General features: G+C 40.9%; 1 protein-coding gene across 11 annotated transcripts in view; it reads left to right on the top strand.

Annotated features, from left to right (window-relative positions):
• TENM4 (teneurin transmembrane protein 4) overlaps positions 1–22838 on the top strand; it is a 4497462-nt gene that overhangs the window by 2624055 nt on the left and 1850569 nt on the right. The gene's annotated exons all lie outside the window — the stretch shown is intronic.

Here is a 22838-nt window from a genome sequence, read left to right as displayed (position 1 = left end):
TTGGTGTCTGTTTGGGGTGCGCATATAAATAGTTCTTACTCATGGCTAAATCTTCATGAAATATGTTAATACTTTTAACCAAAAATTAGGCACTGCATCTGGGCCTGGGTTTTTCCAGTTAGAGGCTTTTCTTAACTTTGTCTCAATCTCTCTGGCTGTTACTTCATCCCATTTCATATCCTGCACCTTTAAACTTCTTATTCTTTCTTTTACTTCTGTCCATTTAGCATCTTTATGTTCCACAGGCTCTTCATGGATACTTCTCCAAAATGCATCTATTTCCTCCTTTTTGGGGGTCTTTCAATTCCTTTTACCTTGTTTCCCAATTCTTTATAATACTTTTTTGGGTCATCAATAAATTGCTTATTTTGTACATTTTCTTTATATTTATCTGTGTGTCTTTTAAGTTTTTCCACCTGTGCTGAAATTTTTAGTGTGTTATTTGCAATAGTGCATGATAAAGCCTGGTCTGTTCTAATACTGCACATTGCTTTTATCACATCCATCTTTCTTAGTATTTTTGTTGATCTATTCCCTCTTCTATAGTCTTCTAACAGTAACACTTCTTGTCTTAACTGCCTTATAGTTTTCTCTAGTCAATACTTCCATGATGGTATTCCATTTCTCCCCTTCCTTTCCCTTGCTACCCCTGCTGCTATGTTGTTGTGGTAGAACTTTATTGGTTATTAATTTAGCAGCACAGTAATATATCCTGTTTACTTCTGTTATGTTACATGGATCTGTATGGACTAATTAATGCATTCATTTGTTTTATCAGACTTCTGGCTTTTTTGGGTTTTATTGACCTTCTGCAGTCTATTTCTCTGATTGAGCTTAATGTATCTGTCCATGTCTATTAAATCAAGCAACTCTTCTCTTAGCTCATTTTCTTCCAAACTGAGGGCACATCCCTTGATGTTCTTCATGTTTTACTGTTGCAGTCATCACATTTGGGTTATCCCTGCCAAGGTAGCCCTCGGCCGGCCCGAATACCAGACGCTTAGTATTTCTGCGTCAGTTGCTGTCACTTCAGGACTGATGTCAGGTCGTCAGTGGTATAAAGTAAGGCAGCCGACGCCATTACATCAGTCTTTCTTGCCGTGGAGCCTGAAGCAGAAGCAGTTCACATGAATGCTGGTCTGCTACCTGAGTTTCATCTTCTGAATTGAAGCTGAAGTCTTCTAATGCTTGGTACCCCGTTGGGCATCCTTTTTTCTTGCACTAACCGATGTCAGAAAAAGTTAACAATTGTCTTGCCTGTGGAAAGAAAATACCACACCGAGACTTTCATTCTTACTGAGTCACTTCCTAAGGCCCAGACCACGACATCCCCCGCTGTCGCTTCTGTGGTTTGTGCAATGACAGAACTATGCATCATTGGGCCCTTATTGTAGCTAGATATTTTCGCTTACAGTCCTCTAATTCCGATATGGCTTTGGTAAGCCATCTGACAGCAGATATTCCGAAAAAACATAAAGATAAAGACAGAGACAGACCACACAGGTCCAAACCTCCCAATAACACTCCCGTTAAGCTAGTCATCAGTTCTCCGGTCCTCATGTGCTTTCGCAGCTGATGCCCACTTCTGTGCATTCGCAGGTTGCTACTGAGACCCTTTCGGATTCTGGTATGCCGCAAAACTCTTCTTCGACTAAAGGATCCTGCGGTCATCTCTACCTTGGATGGGTCCGGAGCCACTGAGCAGGCACCGCCTTCCGAGGAAGTCCTTCACGCTACAGATTCTCGAGACAAACCAACAACTTCTTTCGCGACTACCGTTCTTTGAAAACAACTGAGTTTCTTAGGCCCAGGTTACGAACCACTCCCAAGAAACCGACAAACCAATCTTAGGCACCTGCTTTTTTGCCTCAGTCTCAAATGCTTAAAATGGCAGAAGACCTTATCATGCTGATCAGGGGAAGCCAAGCTACCCCTTCCAAAAGAAAAGGAGATCTGTCCCCTATAGTTTTGTCTGAACAGGAGTCCGATGACTCTGATGCATCTGAGTATGAAGACATGCAACCCCTCTCTGCTTATGAGGATTCTGATGCAGAGGATTCCATTCCTTCAGCCTCTCCCCCAGAGGATTTTTCCTTTGGGGAAACCCTTCACACCTTAAGGGAGCATTTCCATTGGGAAAGTCAGGACTACCCTCAGTCTAAAAAGAGACTCAGTGAATTCTTAGATCTTCCACAGCACAGACCCCTGGCCATCCCCCCAGTCCTGGATGTTGTGGAGGATGTTTTCCTGGAATCCAGCTTGACTCCTGACACCCTCCCTCCTGCACCCAGAAAACCTGACTGGTATTAGAGTTCCTGACGCACAAATTTATTTTCAAAAATCCTACTGCTGACCCTAAGGTTATTTCTCAAGGGCCTAAAGGAATTAAAGCAACCTCTGCTAAGAATCCCACCCCCTCAGATAGGGATTCCCAAGCATTCGACAGATGGGGTAAAAAAGGGGTCTACATTAGAATACCGAACATTCAAAATGTCAAGTGTTCTAATATCGACCCGTTTTCAATGAACACTTAAAATATCGACAAAACAGAAAAACAATTTTTTTTCCTAGGGAAAGAATTTAGTTGTCTGTTTCTGTTGCTTCGGTAATTTCAGCACTCTGGTGGAAAGTTACGGGTCGGGTTCAGGTAAGTGTGCGATTGTGTGGATGTGAGGGTTAGGGCGGGTTAGGTGAGTTAGGGTTAGGGCGTGGGTCAGGTAAGTGTGCGATTGTGTGGACGTGAGGGTTAGGACGGGTTAGGTGAGTTAGGGTGTGATAATGATGGACCTTAGGGTTAGGGTTTGGGTTAAGGTAAGTGGATAGTTAGTGGTGTATGTATAGTTTAGTGTAGGGTTAGGTGTAGGAGTTTAGGTGTATGTGTGTGGATTGCTGTTTGTTTGGTGTGCTTGTGTTGTGTGTATGTGTTTTGGAGCAGCAATTTTTTTCCCTAGGAAAAAATTTGCTGTTCTGAATGTTTGATAGTTTTTAATTTTTGATTGATAGGGTTCGATATTAGAACACTCGACATTTTGAATGTTTGGTGTTCTAATATAGGCCCTAAAAAGTATACACCTCAGCTACTCTTGCTATCAGAGCACTAAATTGTCAGTTCCATATGCTAAAATTTCAGCAACATACCCTGGAACTCCTCAAACAGAAAATGTCTTCCTTTCCTGCCTGTACATAATCTAAAGAGTTACAAGAGTTAATGCATTCTGCAAGTCAAGTAACTAAACATACCTTGCACTATGGTTTTGATGCCCTAGAAGCTTCTTGTAGGGCAGCAGTCACTGGTTCTGTCCTCAGTAGGCATGCATGGCTTAAGGAACAGCCCTTGCCAGACCATGTTAAATCTTAAATTGTTGGATGCCCCCTTGCACAAAGACAACTTATTTGGGACTAAGGCAGAAGAGGTCTTACAAAGGATGGAAGAAAAAGCAAAATGTATGCAGACAGTTAAGGATTTCTTACAGGTCCAGCTGGCATTGTCCCTCCAAGTACTGATCCTTTCCTGCTCCCACCAGGTCAGTTCAGCCCAAACCCCAGGGAACCAGACCCCACAGACAGCAGCCACAGGGAATGTTGAGATCTAAGCAGTGGATTACCTCCACTTCAAAACCAGAGAGTTCAAAGCCACCCAGAACTCGCAGTGACTTTCCTCCAACACCCCTCCCTCTGCCCACCTCCACTTACCCCTAGGAGGAAAACTTTCTTTTCATGCAAACACCTGGGCCACAATTACCAACGACCGTTGGGTTTTCAACATAGTGTCCCAGTGATACAAATTTTCTTTCCACACCCTTCCAACTCCAAAAGAGTTCCCAGACCTACCTCAAAACCATGGGCAGAGGCGCAAAAGCAAGTCCTTTCCTTGCTCTCCATGTAGAGCACATTCCTGCAGAACAAAAAGGCCAAGGTTTCTACTCCAAACTCTTTCTGGTACCCAGGCAAGAGGGTACCTGGTGCCCCTTCCTTGATCTATCCATTCTAAACACCTTCCTGGTGATCCCAAAATTCAAAATGCTCACCCTCCAGCAGCTGCTACCCATGCTCTCCAAAGATGCTTGGCTAGCCACCCTAGACCTAAAGGAGGCCTACCTCCACATTCCTGTCAGGGAATCATGCAGGAAATATCTCCATTTCAGGGCAGGATCTCAGCACTTTCAGTTCTCTGTGCTTCCCTTTGGCTTATCTACTGCTCCCAGAGTTTTCACAAAATGTCTGGCTCTGACCATTGCCTTTTGCAGGCAAACGAATATCCAGATTTACCCATACTTAGACTGCCTAATTCAGGCAGGTAGCCAGGAAAAGCTGCTGAAGTACCTGGCCTTTGTAAAGTCCCTACTAACCTCCCTGGGGTACACAATCAATGAAATTAAATCCAAACAGGTACCCACCCAAGGATTATATTCCTGGGAGCAAGCCTGGACACAGCATCCCAGATGGCATTCCTTACACCAGAAAAGTAAACCTTCCTAACGGCCTACTTCTCCTGACTAGCTACCAGACCCCAACTATCTGCAAGGAAAATCCTACAAGCTCTGGGGTTCATGGCATCTTGAATTCTTCTCATTCCATATGCCAGACTGCATATGAGGAAACTTCAGTGGTATCAGAAAAGCCTTTGGTGTCAACACTGTCAAGACCTGGAGACTCTTATACCTGTAATACCTTGCCTCAGAAATGATTTTCTTTGGTGGGCAACAGCATGCTCCCTCAACAAAGGACTACCTTTTTCACCACCCCACGCCACCCAAACCCTCACCACAGATGCATCAGATTATGCCTGGGGTGCACACCTGGATGGCAGGTGCATACAGGGCCAATGGAGCCCATAGCAAATCCATCTGCACATCAACCAAAAGGAGATGATAGCTGTCCAGCATGCCTTGATAGCTTTCAAGCCCCTTCTCTCCCCAGGAGCTCTCTTCATCAAAACAGACCACACAACTGTCATGTGGTACATCAACAAGCAGGAACGGACTCATGCCTATCCTCTATGCAAGCTAGCCATGACCCTTTGGCACACAGTCTCTGCCATGCAACTCCACCTGTTAGCACAATTCCTGCCAGGTTCTCTCAACTCTCTGGTGGACCACTTAAGCAGAAATCTTCTGCACCCACATGAGTGGCAGCTCAACAGAAGAACCTTCGCCCTAATAACTCAGAAATGGGGGCAGCCCGAAGGTCAACCTCTTTGCCTCCCACACCAACCATCAGCTCAGCAAGTTCTGCACCAGGGAGCATCACTGCATGGCTTGGAAAGTGGATACCCTGTCCTTCCCCTGGGTCAATCTATCTGTCTATGCTTTTCCTCCACTACCTCTCATCCCCAGGGTACTGCTCAAAATAAAGGAGGAAATCCAAGGACAATTCTTATAGCTCCAGACTGGCCATGCCAGCACTGGTACCCTTTGGTGCTCTGCCTGTCCCCTCTGCCACCTTGGCATCTCCCTCAGATTCCAAACCTCCTGACCCAGAGGGAAGGGGAATTCATGCATCCCCAGTTGCAGACACTCAGTGTGGCAGCTTGGCTTATTCCCTAACCCCCGATCAATCTGCCAACCTCAGCAAACAGGTTCTAGATGTTATACGTGAGGCCAGAAGCCCTAGCACTAGGAAGTCTTATGCTGACAAATGGAAAAGGTTCTGCACCTTGATTCAGGCTAAGGGAGCCAATATGGCACAGCCTTCCTTCCCTCTCATCCTGGATTACTTAGCTGACCTGCTACACAGTGGACTCTCCTTTTCCTCTATTAAAATTCATACCTCTGCTGTATCTGTTCATTTTCCCACTGAGCAGCCCCTTTTCTCACACCCTCTGATCAAACAGTTCCTAAGAGGGGCTAGCAACTTGAGGCCACCCAGAAGAGTACCAACCCCATCTTGGGACCTTAACTTTGTGTTGGAAAAGCTCACCCCCCCCCCTTTGAACCTGCCTCTTCAGCAGAGCTAAAATTTCTCTCCTGGAAGACAGCTTTCCTTCTGCCCATCATTTCAGCCAGAAGGGTCTCTGAGCTGCAAACACTCATGGCTGTGGAACCCTTCATCATCTTCCATGCTGACAGGGTATCCCTCAGGACTAACCCATCCTTCATGCCCAAGGTGGTGTCCAGTGTGGCTCTTAACCAATCCATTCATTTGCCCACCTTTTTCCCTAACCCACAGAACAAGGGGGAAAGAATCCTGCACTCTAGATGTGCACAGGCAGCTCAGATTCTATCTAGATAGGACTAAATCCTTCAGAAAGTCTAATCAATTGCTGGTTAGCTTTGCTGCAGGGGCAGAGGGCAAAGCCATTTCCAAACAAACCATCTCCAAATGGATAGCACACTGCATCCATTTCTGCTACAAACAACACCAAAATCCTGCCCTCCAAAGGGGTCAGGACTCACTCCACCAGAGCAGCCTCCACCTCTGCAGCTTTCCTCAGAGGAGTCCCCACCAAGGACATCTTGGAGGCTGCCACCTAGACATCTGTTCACACCTTCACCAAACATTACCACCTGCCTGTCTTCTCCTAATCCAGGGGAGGGTTTGTCTCTGCAGTCTTGCAGAGGATCCTAGCCAGCCCCTAGTTTCCTTGACTGCCTCCACCCTTTTCCTCAGCTTTGGGAATCAACCCAAATGGGATGACTGCAACACTTAAACATGAAGAACATAGTACAGTTGTGTACACTTACCATAAATATAGATGTTCGAGTGTATTCACTGTTGCAGTCCTGGTTTCCATCCCTCCATCCCCCTCTTCTTTTTTCTCTTTCCTTACAAGAGACTTATTGGTATTTACTTTCTACTGGTAGAGTTCTTCCACCAGAACCTTGCTCCCACTTGGGGGCTCCTGACAGTTTAGGGCAAGAATAACTGTTGTAATGGCGTCGGCTGCCTTACTTTATACTACTGATGACCTGACGTCAGTCCTGAAGTGACAGCAACTGACACAGAAATACTAAGCCTCTGGTATTCGGGCCAGCCGAGGGCTACCCTGGCAGAGATAACCCAAATGTAATGACTGCAACACTGAATACACTCAAACATCTACATTTATGCTAAGTGTACACAACTGTACTTAGTTCCATTTCTTGCGGCATTCTATAGAAAGTTCTGCAGCATCATCCTGTGGCACCTTCTTTTCAGTTTCATCCCATGCCATCCCTTCGTCTGTCATATGGGAGCTCACTGGCACATCACTCCTGTACATTGACTGCATCAGAGTTTCCACAGTTTCCTTTTCCTTTCTTTGCTGTCCAGCTTCAATTGAACATTTATTCTGGTTTCCAGTGGAAGGCTCCAAGATATTTTCATATGGCACCCGACCCAATTGCTTCCTGTTCCACTGGTTTCCCCTTAATTTGGATATCCATTGCTCTATCCTGTTGTGGTGCCTTCTGCATTCAATTTTCTACACTGAATCCTTCACTTTGCAGATGCTCCATAACCTCAGTTTCTGTTTCTTTAACTTCTCCATTACTAATCTCCTTTTCTACTTTTCCTCTTTGTCTTCTTATTTTTGTATTGTAAAGTTTTCCATGTCTGGATTCCTTTTCCTGTATTTCTTTTCAAATATCTTTGGTGTTGCTCTTTTTGCATCTTCTGTGTGAATTTTTGCATGTTCCAAGTCAGTGAACCAGCTCCATTCTTACATAAAATACTCCCTGTATCCATGACATGTAAATAGCTGGCTAGTAGCTACTGTTGTTGTTTTGAAGTTATCCTTATACCTTGACAAGCAGCTGAATCTTTGAATGTATGCTGTACTATAGTAAAAGATATGTTTAGATTTGCAAAGAAAAGTAATAAAGCATCAGCAAACAATGTTAACTTCTTCTGTTGATATAACTATGGATTGTTACTCGGCCATCTGTGTGTTTCCTAGTGCATGCATTAAGGGTCTAAGCGATGATGCAAAAAGTAGAGGTAATAGAATGTTTCCTTTATTTTCTCCTTTGCCTCTCTGTATACTAAGATGTCTGAGGAATTTGGTCCCAGTTTTATACACGATAAAGAGATTTCTGCAGACATGTCCCAGTAAGGAAAACTGAAGACTTGTAAAACACTAAAAAGACGTGTTTACATTCAGGGTGAACTGCTTTCTCATTATTAAGGTGTACTGCAGGTAAGGGAACCCCTAGGTATGCTGGTCATGAACAGAGAGGGCTTTTTAATATACCTTCTTTATGCATGAGAGGGCTGCTGTTTCTTGATATGGCTTTATTTGTCTGATGCTTTTGCTTTTTGATATTGCCTGTTGTATGCCTGAGAGCTTGATATTGCCTTTTTTATGCCCAAAAGAGTTTTGGGTTTGGCTGCTGCTTTTGCATGATTGAGGGGCTTGGGGTTTTTAATATTGTCTTGTATCAGTCTGAGGTGGCTTTGACTTTTTGGTATTACCTTGTGTATGCCTTTTCTTTACAAAAACTTCAGTAATGTGAATGCACAGTGGCTGGAGGCAGGGGTCTATGTTCAGTTATCGAATGAGGAAATCCATCGAATGTTCATTGAACATTCAGTGTTTTAAGTTCGATCATCGAATGTTTTACACAGGGAAAAGAGACAGTGGACCAATATATGTACCAAAACACTCAGACTGCAATATATATGTGCCCCCCATACACACTTGTATATACCAACTCTGAGATCGCACTGCAGTGAGGAAAAGGGCAAATTTTGTAATGCTGGCCAATCAACTCTGTTCTCTGGGTAAAATATTCAATGATTGAATGTTCGCTGAAGTGAACATTCAATGTTTTAAGTTCGATGAACAGAGGTTTGATGGATTTCTCATTCAATGACTGAACATAGACCCTGGAGGCAGCACTTTGCCATTATTGTGTACAATTTGTAATCCATATTCAGAAGAGTAGTGTAATATAAATTCCAATTGGTGGAATCCATTGCAAGCTTTAGGGTAACTGTGGTAGCAGATAAATAAGGGGGCACGTCTTGACTAGAAGCACCTGTAATGACTGCACTGGTAGCAAATACACAGATGTGTTGTTTTTCTGAAATAGCTTATGCAGAAATGCTGTGGGAGTGCAATTTTGTCTGTAAATCTAACTTAACTGCTTGCATCTACCATCAAACTTAATAAAAAAGTTCACCTACATACAGGAGATGATGGTATACTGTATGTCAAACTGCACATTGTTTATTAGTTTATATTTTTAAGGTACTGCAAGCTGCTGTTGCATTTTGAGTCACTGGTAGGAGCTCAGATTGGCCTGTCTAACACACACAAGTAGAAGAATGCATAATCTTTAATGATATGCTACCTCCTACCCATTGTCTTCCCAGGAGACTGAAAGTCATCTGCTGTTGCTGGCATGTTATCTCAAACCAATAAAATTCATCAGCAAAAAAGCAGGATTTTCATAATGACAAGAGTGGAGGACATACAAAACAGCAGTTTTTGACTTTTTTTTTTCTGTCGAATGCAGCTTCATTGCAGATAAATTTCTTTGCAGACCGTTAATGCTGTAATACGTTTTGTAACAGAAAATTTAACAACAATGTTTAATATGCAGGGCTTTCCCAGTTGTGCAGAGCTCTAGTAATGGATAAAGGATATTATATTCACAGGAAACATAAAGCATGTATTTTACAATGAGTTATTCACTGATTTTATAACAAAAGATTCTTATCATTTTAACCCGCCTTACTGCATGCCAGGGACAAGTTTTATCACAGAGCAAGTTACATAGGGAATTGCAGTAGTTTATGATCTTGACGTGTCTCGAGAGTCGAGCGAGTTGTCTGTTGTCATTTTTAATGAACCAGTTTTGTGTAGCGCTATGAAATTCGCTCCTTTTTCTTGTTTTTACTCTTCCTGTAACATTATATGTAGGGAAATGCTCGTTCATCCATAACACAGAGTTACCGCTTCATATACTGTTAGGTCAGGTCAGAGTACCCACATGTACAGATCACTTAGTTTTATGGAGCAGAGGGAATGGACTTTCCAGGTGTGTGGAGAAATATTTTACTGCTAACCCAGTGCAGAAAGCCAGCATAACCAGTAATAACTGTGCCTCCTGAGGAGAAAATGTCACATGTAAGTAGAATGAATGGTTTAAAATCTGAAATGGAAAAATGAAGGAAATACCAAGTGTATGATGAGGCTTTGAATAAACTTTAGTTGGTGTCAGAAAGTTACTGAGTTGTTTTCATTGTAACGCTCTCTTAAAAGAATAGCCTTTTAGTGGATGCATACTGTCTGCTGGACTGACAAGTTTCTGTATTCCAAACTTTTAGAAGTATTTTGTATGTAATCCTCAAAATTCAGTAGCTTGCAGAGTAAATGATTAAGATTTTTATTCATTCCCATGGCAGAGAGGAGAAGATAACCAGTCTTTGCATTGTGAGATTGTCCTGCAGTGTCTTCCATATAAAATGAGAGTTCAGATGTGTGTGTGTGTGTGTGTGTATAAAACGTGTGTGTGTATTTGTGTATACTGAGTTTGTGTTTTATATAATTTATACATTGTCTATGTGTAGATGTATATGTATGTATTGTGTTTCTGTGTGTGTGTGTGTATATAATTTAAACACACACACGCATGTATATAGTTACACACACACACATATGCAGACTCTTAGACATGTACACACATCATACCTCTCAATCTCTTAGCACAAGAAATCTAGACAAAGCTAAAAATAATAGGGATACAAAGGCCCAAAAATAAGGAGAAATTTAAATATTGCGCTTATAAATTTAGAAGATAGAATAAAATGTGTTGTGTTAGCATGCATTTTCTGAAGGATTTGAAGTCTAAAAGTCAAACAGCTGTCATTATTTAGTGGCTATAATTCTCAGCAATTTGCCAGAAAACCACAAATTTTGAGAGGAACAGACCAAAAATATGACACACAGATCTGGACATTCTGCGAAAATCTGGAGAGTTGAGAGGCATGAAACACATACAGTCAGGTTTTATATGTATATATTTGTGTGTGTGTGTGTGTGTGTGTGTGTGTGTGTGTGTGTGTGTGTGTGTGTGTGTGTGTATTTAAAAGCAAGACAGTACATAAAAGAAAATATCACAATAACCACTTTCATCCTTCAAACGGACTTCTTCAGACTGTGTTTTTGTTTTTATCATTTTATTAAAGTAGTGTATGTATGGGTGCAGGTGTGTATATACATATATGAGATAACTTGGTTGCGTAGTGTTTTATCATGGCACATTTAATCAGAAAAATTTTATTGGGATGTTGACTCACCAGAAGCCTTATGCGTAATGATATGGAATATTTAACTGTACTGCAGTGAGTGTACTGTGGAAGACATGAGATGTTATATGTTTAGAAACATAAAATGATAGTGTTCATATTTTATGTAGGGCGGGGTAACTGAGATAGTTGCTGTTTAATTTGCTGAGATCAGGTGACATTGGAGCTTTGGAAGTTTGTTGGTTTCTCCTTAGTTACCTAAACCCCTTTTTGATGGCTAGATAACCAAGGGTGAGATGGTTTCACCCTCAGTGAGCATGGGATTTGTATTACCTTAACTCAGACTAACTCACAGCAGCCCTGACAAGTGAGATGACCTGTGGGAGTTTTTTTTGTATGTTGCACCATAGCTTCACTGAGCAGACTTCCTATTTTGAGTTGTTAGTATTGTAGTAGATTAAGCTGCGCCCCCCCAGATGGGTGAGCTGCCATTGGACTCTCAGTCCTAAAACTCTTCCAGACTATACTGGAGTTGTCTGAATCATTATTAGGTATTTATCCTGTCAATGCTATAGAGACAGCAGCATGATTATATTTCATGCACTTTGCATATACTTTTCCTAAGGCTGAGCACTCTCTTACAAAGATGGTCAATACTGTAGTATCTGAACTCTTTTTGTAGCTGTCTTTTCTGTTGAAGTTGTATGCGCCTGTTCTGTTTACCTTATTTTTTTTCTTATTTTGTTATCTATTTGCTTCTGTTTTGTCTGAATTTCCAAAATGTTAAATCATTTGCACAGTGTAGCAGTCTGTTTAGGGTCATATTTGGCTCTTTCATTTCTTTCTTTTTACCCTACTATGGCCATATAACAAGTTATCTGTTCATTTATTTCTGTATCAATATCCTTGAACTCAAAAATTTTAGCTTGTGTCATTAATTGGCTGAAATACATCCATGTGGGCCCTTCATCTTTCATTCTTGTATTTCTAAATGCATATATTTTCATATTTTGATTTTTTTTCCCTCTGGCTTGGTGAGGCCGTTCAGCTTGCCTAGCGCATCTTGGACTCTGTTACATCTGCTGTACTGCGTATGCAACCAAATACAATTAGTCTATGTCTTTTATGTTTTTGCATAATTCTGACTACCCAGTTTTTCCAGAGTGAGTCTAAATCTGCTTCAAACAGTGGCAGGGCAGGAATCTCCACAAACATCTTTTTTCATTTCTCTATGCTTAAACTTCAGAAGTGTTCTTGTTTTCTTTCATTATGTTATATGCCTTTCTTCTTGTATTCCTGTTATTGATAGTATTTTTTCTGGAACTTTTGAAACCTTTTCAGTTTTGACATTCTCTTCAATGTAGTTTTCTTGTGGTTGTATTATTTTGTATTTTAAACAATGCACATTTGACCTTATGAAATATTACAACATAGCCTACACTTATGCTTTCTATTGAATAAGTAAAGTAGCATCACCATTTTCTGTGTTATCCTGTATGTTGACCTGTGCACATCTCTGTATTTCAGTGAGTACAGTGTAAGGCGGAGCTACATACACACACACACACACACACACACACACACACACACACACACACACACACACACACACACACACACACATTAAAGACATTACTTTTGTATATAAATGAAGCCATTTTGCCTATATTTCTTGTTAGTGTTTGGAAAATACTAATTTCCTGATTTAAAACTAGTCATTGTATCTACAAAGAAAAAGGAAAATGATTCCTGGAATTTTACACACCCACAGATCCTACAAAGCATATCTTTAAAATTCATTTTTTCAGCTTACAGAAGGTTATTTTTAATAAAAAGGCATGTATGATTTAAAGCAAAATCAAACCTTTAAAGATCGTGTCTAAAGGAGAAAAACATTTTTCTTCTTTCCACAGGAAAAAAAATTGTTTGCATGCAACACTTTTCTTTGTAAAAAGAAAAGTTAAGTTTGCAGCCTTTAGAAATTTACAGAGTTTTAAAGATATCTTCTAGACTCGGAAAATTAAACATACAGAGCCGTGTTTATGCTATTAATATTAATGGCCAAGTGGGAGGCATTTACATCACTCTTGGTTCCATCTCTAATGCTAGACTAGCGTTGGTAAGTAATTGTGCATTAGTTAAGTAATTGCCAAACTGTTAAATTCACAGTTTTGGCAATTACATAGCTAATACACAATTGCTTACATACCTTAATGCAGCAAAATTAGAGCTTGTGGCTACCTATCCATTCATCCAAATTAATATTTGAATAGGGTAAGAGAAGTGCTTTGCTTTATGAGGATTGGAAGATGGTTCCATAGAAGAGCTGATCTCTGTGTCTCTGTGATACAAGCCTGTTCCTCCAACATGGTTTATTTAATTTACAAAAGATATTGAGATTCCATCAGTTGTTGTTTGATATGATTGGATTTGTGAATGTAACAGGTCTGACACATAGGGTCTGTTGAAGCTCTGTACGTAAGGCAGAGATAGCCTGTCAGTAGCCTTGTCTCTGAAGAAGGACAAAGCTTTGAGAATGGTTTGCATGGTTTTTCTAAGTTAGGCCTCTGATTTTTTAAGTGAGAAAGCATTGTGATTGTGTCATTTGTGACAAGTGTTTGGACAAGTTGTTGTTGTTGTGTCTTTCGGCTTATCCTGGTTAGAGGTCGCCACAGCAGAACTCCAGTCCGCTAATGTTTGGTAGTGGATTTTTACGTGCCGAGTTACCAGCCCTGATGCACAACCTTCAACGAAGGCACGCCCATTCACACATGCATCCACACAGAAGACGCTCTAGCTGAGAATCGAACGCGACAACGGCTTGCTGTGAGGTGACAACGCTACCGCAGCACCACTACCGTGGGTTAAGTGTTTGGACAGGTACATACTGAAAATGGCTTTACACTGGAGTAACTGGGCTAATGAATGTCAAGTACAGTGGAATAGTTACATCCTTGGATCTAGACACGACACCTTAGATGTAAGTAGTTCAATAAAAAAGGACTTACTTACAACAGCAGATATGTGGTGATCAAAGGGCAGTTCATTAATGACATACGTTCCTATTTCCCCAACGATGGGATTAAATTTATGGGTGTGTTACAAGGAGAATGAAGCTTGCCAAAGCATACAGTTATAAACTTCTTGGAATTTAGTTTTAGTTCATGGTTTTGTCACCAGCTATTTACTTGGGACAAGCCTTCTTGGAGAATCTAAGTGTCCTCAGGGAAGTTTATAATAGTACCACGTTTGCAGTCATCTGCAGACTTGGATGGCCACAAACCTTTAACATTATCTTTGACCACTAAGAAGTAAATGCCAAAGAAGAGTGGCAAAAGGATTGAATATTGGGGAACACCACTGGTGATAGAATCTTTTGGAGGAAGTATAGCCACCTGCCCTAACTTCTTGGATTATGTTTGTTAGCCAATTTGCCCTCTAATGAGCTGCATAAGGATTGGCACCTTGCTGGCAGAGTATCTACGATACCTGAGTTTGGAGTGGTGTGGAATAGTAAGGTCTAAACATGTGATGTGCACTATTTTGTCCTCATCCAGTGCTTCACCAACTTTATCAAAGAAGCAGGCCATGTTAAGTAGACAAGATCTGCTCTTGATGAATCTGAACTGGGTTGAGTTAAGAGTCTGTAGGTTACCTAGATCCTTATGTATTAATTCCATATCTAGGTCTGTTGAAGCCCCACGTTTGTGCAAGAGAATAACTGTTGCTGTCTTCCATTTGTCCAACAGGTACTTGTTTTGAGGCTGATATTGAATAGTATCTGTAGGAAATCAGACAATTTATGTTCCAAGCTGACCAGTAGGCAGCCTGATATATTATCTGGTTCCATATTTGCAGTCTTCTTGGCCATAAATAGGACCCTCAGAACTTTTTCTTGGGTAATTTGAGTTGAGGGTGTATGTGTTGGATATGTGATATGAGAGTAGTGGAGAGGAAAGGTGAATGAATCTGGAGAAAGCCAAAAAAATAAAATGTGGTTGGGGGAGTCAAAGGCCCAAAATCATAGACATATTTTAGTTATTGTTCTTATAAACTAAGTTGCTAGAATAGCAAGTTTTGCTTTAGCATAGATTTTCTGAAGGATATGAAGTCAGAAATTCAAATGTACTCAATTATTTGCGAGAAATCTGCAAATTGTATAAGGAACCCACCAAAAATATGAGAAAAAAATCTGGACAGTCCTCAAAAATCCAGACAGTTGAGAGGTATGACACCACCCAAGTTTAAATAGTGCAAATCAGTCAAAAGCCCAACCCTTAGTTAATGTTTAAGGGGATGCTTCTTTAAAATTGCTTGGTCATTTAACCATTTATTTAACATTTGCATTTAGCAGTATGTGCTATATCTATTCTTCAGAGTCAAAAGCACTGAAAATGTCATCACCTCTAAGGTTTGTACCAATAGCATCTAAGACATAAGTTAATAACTTTTTGAAATTAGAACAAACCAAAGAATGTTTTAAAGAGCCTTCTTCTAATCATTCTAGAAACAGCATAGTTATGCTTATCCTTTTTTTCTAGCGCCTTTTTGATGGCTAGCTACAACTGATATTGCAAGTCTGTGTACAAGTATTTCTCATGAGCTGGGAATTTTTTGCATTAGAGCATAGGTATGTAACAATTTAGAGGCACAACAATTTACCCGTGGCATCATATAAAACAAAATTTACATTACTTTGATCATAGAATGTATGTCCAGGACTAATATTGTCTACCTTTAGTAACATTCATGGCTGCATAGGTTGATTTGATATAAGTACAGTTTGGAATTCTTATGGTTTGTCAACATTTTTACTTTAAATATACTTGGGTAACTGAAAATCAGATTTAGCTGCTAAAATTTCAAGTACATGTTGCTGTAACTGCATCTACCATCAGGGTAAGATAACTAGTTTTCTAAAGAGCTTAATTTTACAAATGTAGAACATTAGATGGCATATGCATATAGGTTTTGTAACAAGCTAGGCATTTATATGTCTTAACATAGTGGTGGATTATAAGTTGCACGTACTTCATGGAATGTGATGATTACTCTGCGATATCCAGAAAAAGACAAATCAGTTAAGCTCTTCTATAGCACAAGATCTTAACAAATGTTAAACACTTCCTGCTTCAGTTGTTAAAAAAGACTCTGTATTGTCCTAGGCAGTTAACTCTGGCAGTTCTGGCCAGCAAATGACAGCAGCAGAATGAAAAATAGATTTGTTTCTTCCTGCTGTCTATGCTGGTAATGTGTCCCTGTCTTTTTCTAACAAATTTTCTTACTTTCTGACAGTGCTTGCTAAGTGCTTTATGGCTTTGAGAGCAAAACACTTAGCACTTTTCTTCTGTAACTACTAGTACATGGAACAGTTAAAACTCCATGAACTATAAGGATTGTGTTCACTGTCGAAGTGAAGTTTTTGTCATCCATGTCTCAAACACATAATACGTTGGTTATGATCAGAGCGCCAGTTATAATCCTATATGTCTTCAGCATTATAGTTAACTTATTTAATACCTACAGAATACTGTTTAAGACCTACTGTATGCTTTAATAGCTGACCCTTCCAGCATTTACTTAGGTGCTGACATAAATATTGCCACATGTTGCAAGTAGGACAGTAGTTCATATGAACTTTGCATCACAGTTCAGATATTATTTGTAATGTACAGGAGTGAAACTTGCATTTTTGTGGGATGTGATATATTTGCTCTTCATTGTTCTTGGTTTAGATCTGCAGATTCCTTGCCCACATGTGCTTAAGCTGAGATTAGTACTGGTGCTGTTGAGTAACATACAAACATTTTGGTTTCTGGGCATGTGCAGTGCAGTAATGATGCCAGAAAGCATTAGCTACACAGACAGGGCAGTAGAACATCCTCCTGCAAGATGATAAAAGAATTGTGTGTTCTGTTTTCAACAAATAATCGCTCTTCACCTTACAGTATTGATAAGACATTTGATTTGAACTACTGTACTAGTCTTATGACTTTTTCAGAACACATGTATACTTATTGTGTGCTATTTCTGCTTTTGTGCATATATAATAGGTTGAAGTGGCATTTTGAGATGTATATTCTGTCTTGATAAGAGCAAGCCTAGGTCTGAAAGTCACTCGACAGTAAAGCTTCATGTACCTTTAGAATGTGTTGCATTACACTTTGTATTATTGCCAGCTTATGGTTCAGTCCTTGAAAGTGGCATTCTGTATAAAAATGAAGCAAAAGAATGAAATTCATTATAGATTATGAAGTGTGCTGTCTTTCCGTTTGTATTCATCACAGTTCTACAGTGAAACTGTCTTAAGATTGAGGAAAAGGCAAAGATGCTTGTCGTGGAGTTATGGAGGTAGCTAACAGGTGTCATTCAGCTGTGATGCAATGCTTTAATGTTTTACACGTGTTGGCATTATGAATGAAAATCAGAGATGGATAGAAAGATTGATAAACCTTAGTTTCAAGTTTTTTTTTTTTTTATTCTGTACTGGTGTTTGAAATGAAGGTAATGCAGGTATGGACACGAGAGAGCTTTACAGTGGCCCAGGGCCCAGAGCTATGTATTCTGCCTGTTTTAGAGATTAAGTAGTAGGGTTTGTCTTTGTTCACTGTGACTGACATGCATTTGGGGTCAAGTACGTCTCTCATTCTGTAATAGCATTTTTTACTATTTTATTTAACATTTGATAACTGGAGTAGATCACTGGTCAAGTAGACTATTTCCAGACTCAGCCCAGGAAGCAACACAGAAAAAGTTGTTTTATAGAGAGAAAAATATGTTTTCATTGTCTGCATAACAAATTATGTTAGTAGCAACTATATATACAAATTTTTATTTACAATTTGTTTTTATTTTAATTTTTTTTTTCAGTTTGAACATACTTTGTATCTTTTTTATATTAACTCCATATTACTGAAAAGAGGATAAGGGTACAGTATTGTGAAGAGGTTTATTTAGGGTCGTAGGATTTGTGGGAGGTAGGGAATATTATAGAAAGGTATGCTTGGAGAATTAAGGAGAAATAATAAATGAATGTTGGGTAGGACAGAGTAGGGGAGAAACTATGGGAAGAGAGGAAGATGGAGACCCAAAGGAGGTTTAAGTAAGAATGGTGGAGTTAAATGTTTGTGTGCAAAGTGGGGGATTATAGTCTTGGGTGATTCCTAGATCTGAGAAGCATTTGCCTGCTGCTTTTGAGAAGAAATTTCCTTAGTTGCCAGAATGTGTAGATGTTCTTCATGTTTCACTGTTGCAGTCATTACATTTGGGTAATCTGCTGGCAGGTTGCCCTCAGTCGGCCTGAATTCCAAAGTCTTGGGTCCTGCGTCGGTTGCTGTCTTCTCTTCCATGACGTCAGGTTGTCAGGGGTATAAAACATGCAGCCGACACCATTTTCTCCAGTCTTTCTTGCTGCGTGGTGCCCGAAGTAGAAGCCTTTTGCAAGTGCTGGTTGGCCGACTACTGAAATATTGGAGTTTGAGGTTCAGATCCGAAGTCTTCACTAAAGCAGAGTACCCCATTGGGGAAACTTTCTTGCTTTTTACCGATGTCAGAAAAAGTTAATAATTATATTACCTGTGGGAAGCAAATGCCTCATAAGGATTTCCATTTATACTGTATTCCTTGCCTAGGTCCTGATCACAACGTGCCTGGCTGTCGGTTTTGTGCTAGATTTAATCAACGCACTATTAAGCGTTGGTATATTTTTGCATCAAAGTATTTTGGAAACAGATTTAACTATCCAGAAATGTTGTTGGATAGCAATCCAACTACCGGAGTACATAAAAAACACAAAGAAAAGGACAGAGAAGGGCAGTTGAGATCCAAAACCGACGAAGCTTCTCCTAAGCCAGTCACCGGTTCGCCGGCACTCAGTGAGGCGCTTTCGCAGCCCCTGATACCTGCTACCTTCAAGTCACAGGCCTCTACCGACACCCATGTGGAGTCCGGCATGCCGCAAGGTATTGGACCGATGGATGCATCTCCCTCAGATGGGTCTGGAGCCACTGAGCAGGCACCGGCTTCTGAGAGTGTATTCAGACCTCAACATTTGTATATCAAACCGATGACAGCTGCAAAACCAAAGACAAAAGCAACTTCTAAAATTAAAAAAACAATGCATGAGCCATGTGCACAGGCCTCTATGCCTAAATAGCAGATGATCAAAATGGCTGAAGACCTTATTACCTTGATCAGGGGTACCCATCCCCCTCGAGATAAGAGGCCTAGGCAAGACACTGATTATGAATCTTCAAATCAGGTTTCTATTTCTTCTGATTCCTCTTCTGATCAGGAATTATACCTCCCTATGAGGATTCTGATGCTGAGGAGTCTATTCCATCTGCATCTCCACCTGAGGATTATTCATTTGGAGAAACCTTGCATACGTTGAGGGAGCATTTTCACTGGGAGAGTCAAGACTTCTCAGAATCAAAAAAGAGGCTCAGGGATTTCCTTCTTCTCCCTCAGCACAAGCCTTTAGCCATTCCCCCTGTTTTAGACATTGTGGATGATGTGTTTTCAGAGTCAAGCTTGACCCCTGACTCCTTACCTCCGGCTCCCAGTAAGCCTGACAGATATTACAGGGTCCCTGACTCACATCAATTTTTATTTAGAAACCCTGCTGCTGATCCTGAAACTATTTCATAGGGTCCAAAGGGAGTTAAGGCCTCAACAGCAAAAAATCCTACCCCCTCTGACAGAGATTCAAGGGCACTGGACAGATGGGGAAAAAAAGTTTATACATCTGCAACCTTGGCAATCAGGGCCTTAAACTGTCAATTTCATATGCTAAAGTACCAACAACATGTTATGGGATTGCTGAAACAGAAAATGATGTTGATTTCAGAATGTGCAGAAAATAAAGAATTGCAGGAATTATTGCATGCAACTGAACAAGTTGGAAAGCATACTTTGCAATGTGGTTTTGATTCCTTAGAAGCCTTCTGCAGGGTCGCAGTTACTGGATCTGTGATTAGGAGGCATGCCTGGTTAAAGGAACAAAATTTGCCTGATCATGTTAAAGCTAAATTGCTAGATGCACCTTTACAGTATGATTCTCTGTTTGGTATTAAGGTAGAAGAGGTTTTAAAGACAATGGAAGACAAAGCTAAGTCTATGCAAACTGTTAAAGACTTCTTACAGGTGCAGCCACCAAGATTCAGTAGACACTGGCCTACAAAAAATTGGTCCTTTCCTCTGTCAGACAGAGCTCAAAGGGGCAAATCCAGACGCCCTAAGGGTTCGAGATACCAGGCGCAAGATTCATAAAGGTTGCGCTTCTACCTCCAAATCTGGAGGAGATAAAGCGCAAACCTACAAAAAACAATCCCAGTGACTTCCCTCTGCCTACACCAAGCACTTATCTTTTGGCAGCACCCATGGGGGAAAGTTAGCACTTTTTGCTCAAAATTGGCAGTTAATAACCCAGGACAAGTGGGTACTAAATATAGTATTACAGGGATACAGATTCCATTTCCACACACTGCCAATGACAAATGGTTGGCCAGATCTGCCAAAAAATCAATGGGTAGAGGCACAGAAACAGGTTATGTCCCTCATGGATATGGGGACCATTCAGCCAGTACCAGAACAGGAAAAAGGACAAGGTTTTTACTCAAGACTGTTCTTGGTACCCAGAAAGGACAATGCCTGGCGGCCAGTACTGGATTTATTGATTTTGAACACATACCTGGACATACCAAAATTCAAAATGCTGACTTTGCAGCAGCTTCTGCCCATGCTGGGCAAGAATGCTTGGCTGGTGACATTAGACCTAAAAGAGGCATACCTGCATGTCCCAGTAAGACAATCGTGCAGATGATGCCTCATATTCAAGGCTGGGTTAATGCATTACCAATTCTCTGCACTGCCCTTTGGCTTATCTACTGCGCCCAGGGTCTTTACAAAGTGCCTGGTACCAGTAATTGCATTTTGCAGACAAAGTAGTATACAAATATATCCTTATTTAGACGACTGTCTCATTCAAGCAGAGAACAAGGACATTCTTCTTTGACACCTGGCGTTTGTGAAAAGGCTTCTAACATGCCTAGGGTACACAATAAATGAAAAGAAATCACAACTGGTACCCTTTCAAAAGATAACATTCCTGGGTACAAGCTTGAATACAACTGCCCAGATGGCTTACCTCACGCCAGACAAACAAGGGCAACTGACTACTTACTTCAAACTGATGACAACAAAAACCCAGTTATCTGCAAGACAAATTCTGCAGGATTTGGGCATCATGGCATCCTGCATCCTACTGATTCCATATGCAAGACTGCATATGAGGAAACTTCAGTGGTACCTAAAAAGTTTATGGAGTCAACATTTTCACAGTCTGGAAACAATGATTCCTCTCATTCCCTGCCTACAACAGGAGTTTCTATGGTGGGCAAAGGCATGTCACCAAAACATGGGACGAGCCTTCACTCTACCCCATGCCAGCCAAACCATAACAACAGATGTATCAGATTGTGCCTGGGGGGCCCACATGGCAGGAAGATGCATTCAGGGCATATGGACCCCAAAACAAATGCATCTACATATTAACCAGAAAGAGATACTAGCTGTTCAAAATGCCCTAATATCCTTCAAGGACTTACTTCATCCAGGATAACTACTGATAAAGACGGACAACACCACAGTCATGTGGTATATAAACAAGCAAGGGGGCACACACTCATACCCCCTTTGCAGATTAGCCATGGCACTGTGGGACACAGCTTTGACCTACCAAATACATCTTCAAGCTCAATTCCTGCCAGGAAAACAAAATACACTGGCAGACTATTTAAGCAGAAACCTTATGGATCCTCACGAGTGGAAACTAAATCCACAAGTCTTCAGCATGATAACAGAGAAATGGGGGAGCCCAGACATAGATCTATTTGCCTCTCCTAAAAATTATCAATTGAAAAGATTCTGCACAAGGACTTATCACAGACAAGCATGGAAAGTTGACACCCTATCCTTCAGTTGGAAAAACCTATCAGTTTACGCCTTTCCTCCTCTGCCTCTTCTCCCCAAAGTCCTCCTAAAAGTCAGACAAGAGAAACCAAAGATGATACTAATTGCCCCGGACTGGCCCCGCCAGTACTGGTACCCAATCCTAAGGAACTTGTCTCAATACCCAGCTTGGACCTTTCCTCAAAGACCTCAACTACTGTCCCAGCAAAACAATCAGATCCTGCACAATCAGCTACAGACACTGAACCTGGCAGCATGGCTGATCATGTAGTTATACAAACACCTCTCAGTAAAGCTATGATGGGTGTCATTTTGGAAGCCAGAAGGCCTAGTACTAGAAAATCTTATTCTGACAAATGGAAGAGATTCTGTGCTTGGAATCAAGCACAAGGAACTGATACAGCAGAACCAAATATTCCTCCGATATTACAATACTTAACTGAGATGCTTGACAAAGGCCTATCTTTCTCATCAATTAAAATCCATGCCTCTGCCATTTCGGCTCATTACAATACAGAGCCACCAATCTTTTCTCATCCTTTACTAAAGCAGTATCTTAGAGGAGCCAAAAATTTAAGGCCTCCTAGAAGATCACCATTACCTGCGTGGGACCTCAATTATGTGTTGGAAAAGCTCACCTTGCCTCCATTTGAACCAGCTGCTACTGCTGATATAAAGTTCTTATCATGGAAAAC

This window comes from Protopterus annectens, chromosome 5.part0 (assembly GCF_019279795.1).
Source record: "Protopterus annectens isolate FY-2018-M chromosome 5.part0, PAN1.0, whole genome shotgun sequence".
Lineage (NCBI taxonomy): Eukaryota > Metazoa > Chordata > Ceratodontiformes > Protopteridae > Protopterus > Protopterus annectens.
Note: the sequence above shows the minus strand (reverse complement) of the source record. Positions and strands in the feature narration are given on the sequence as shown.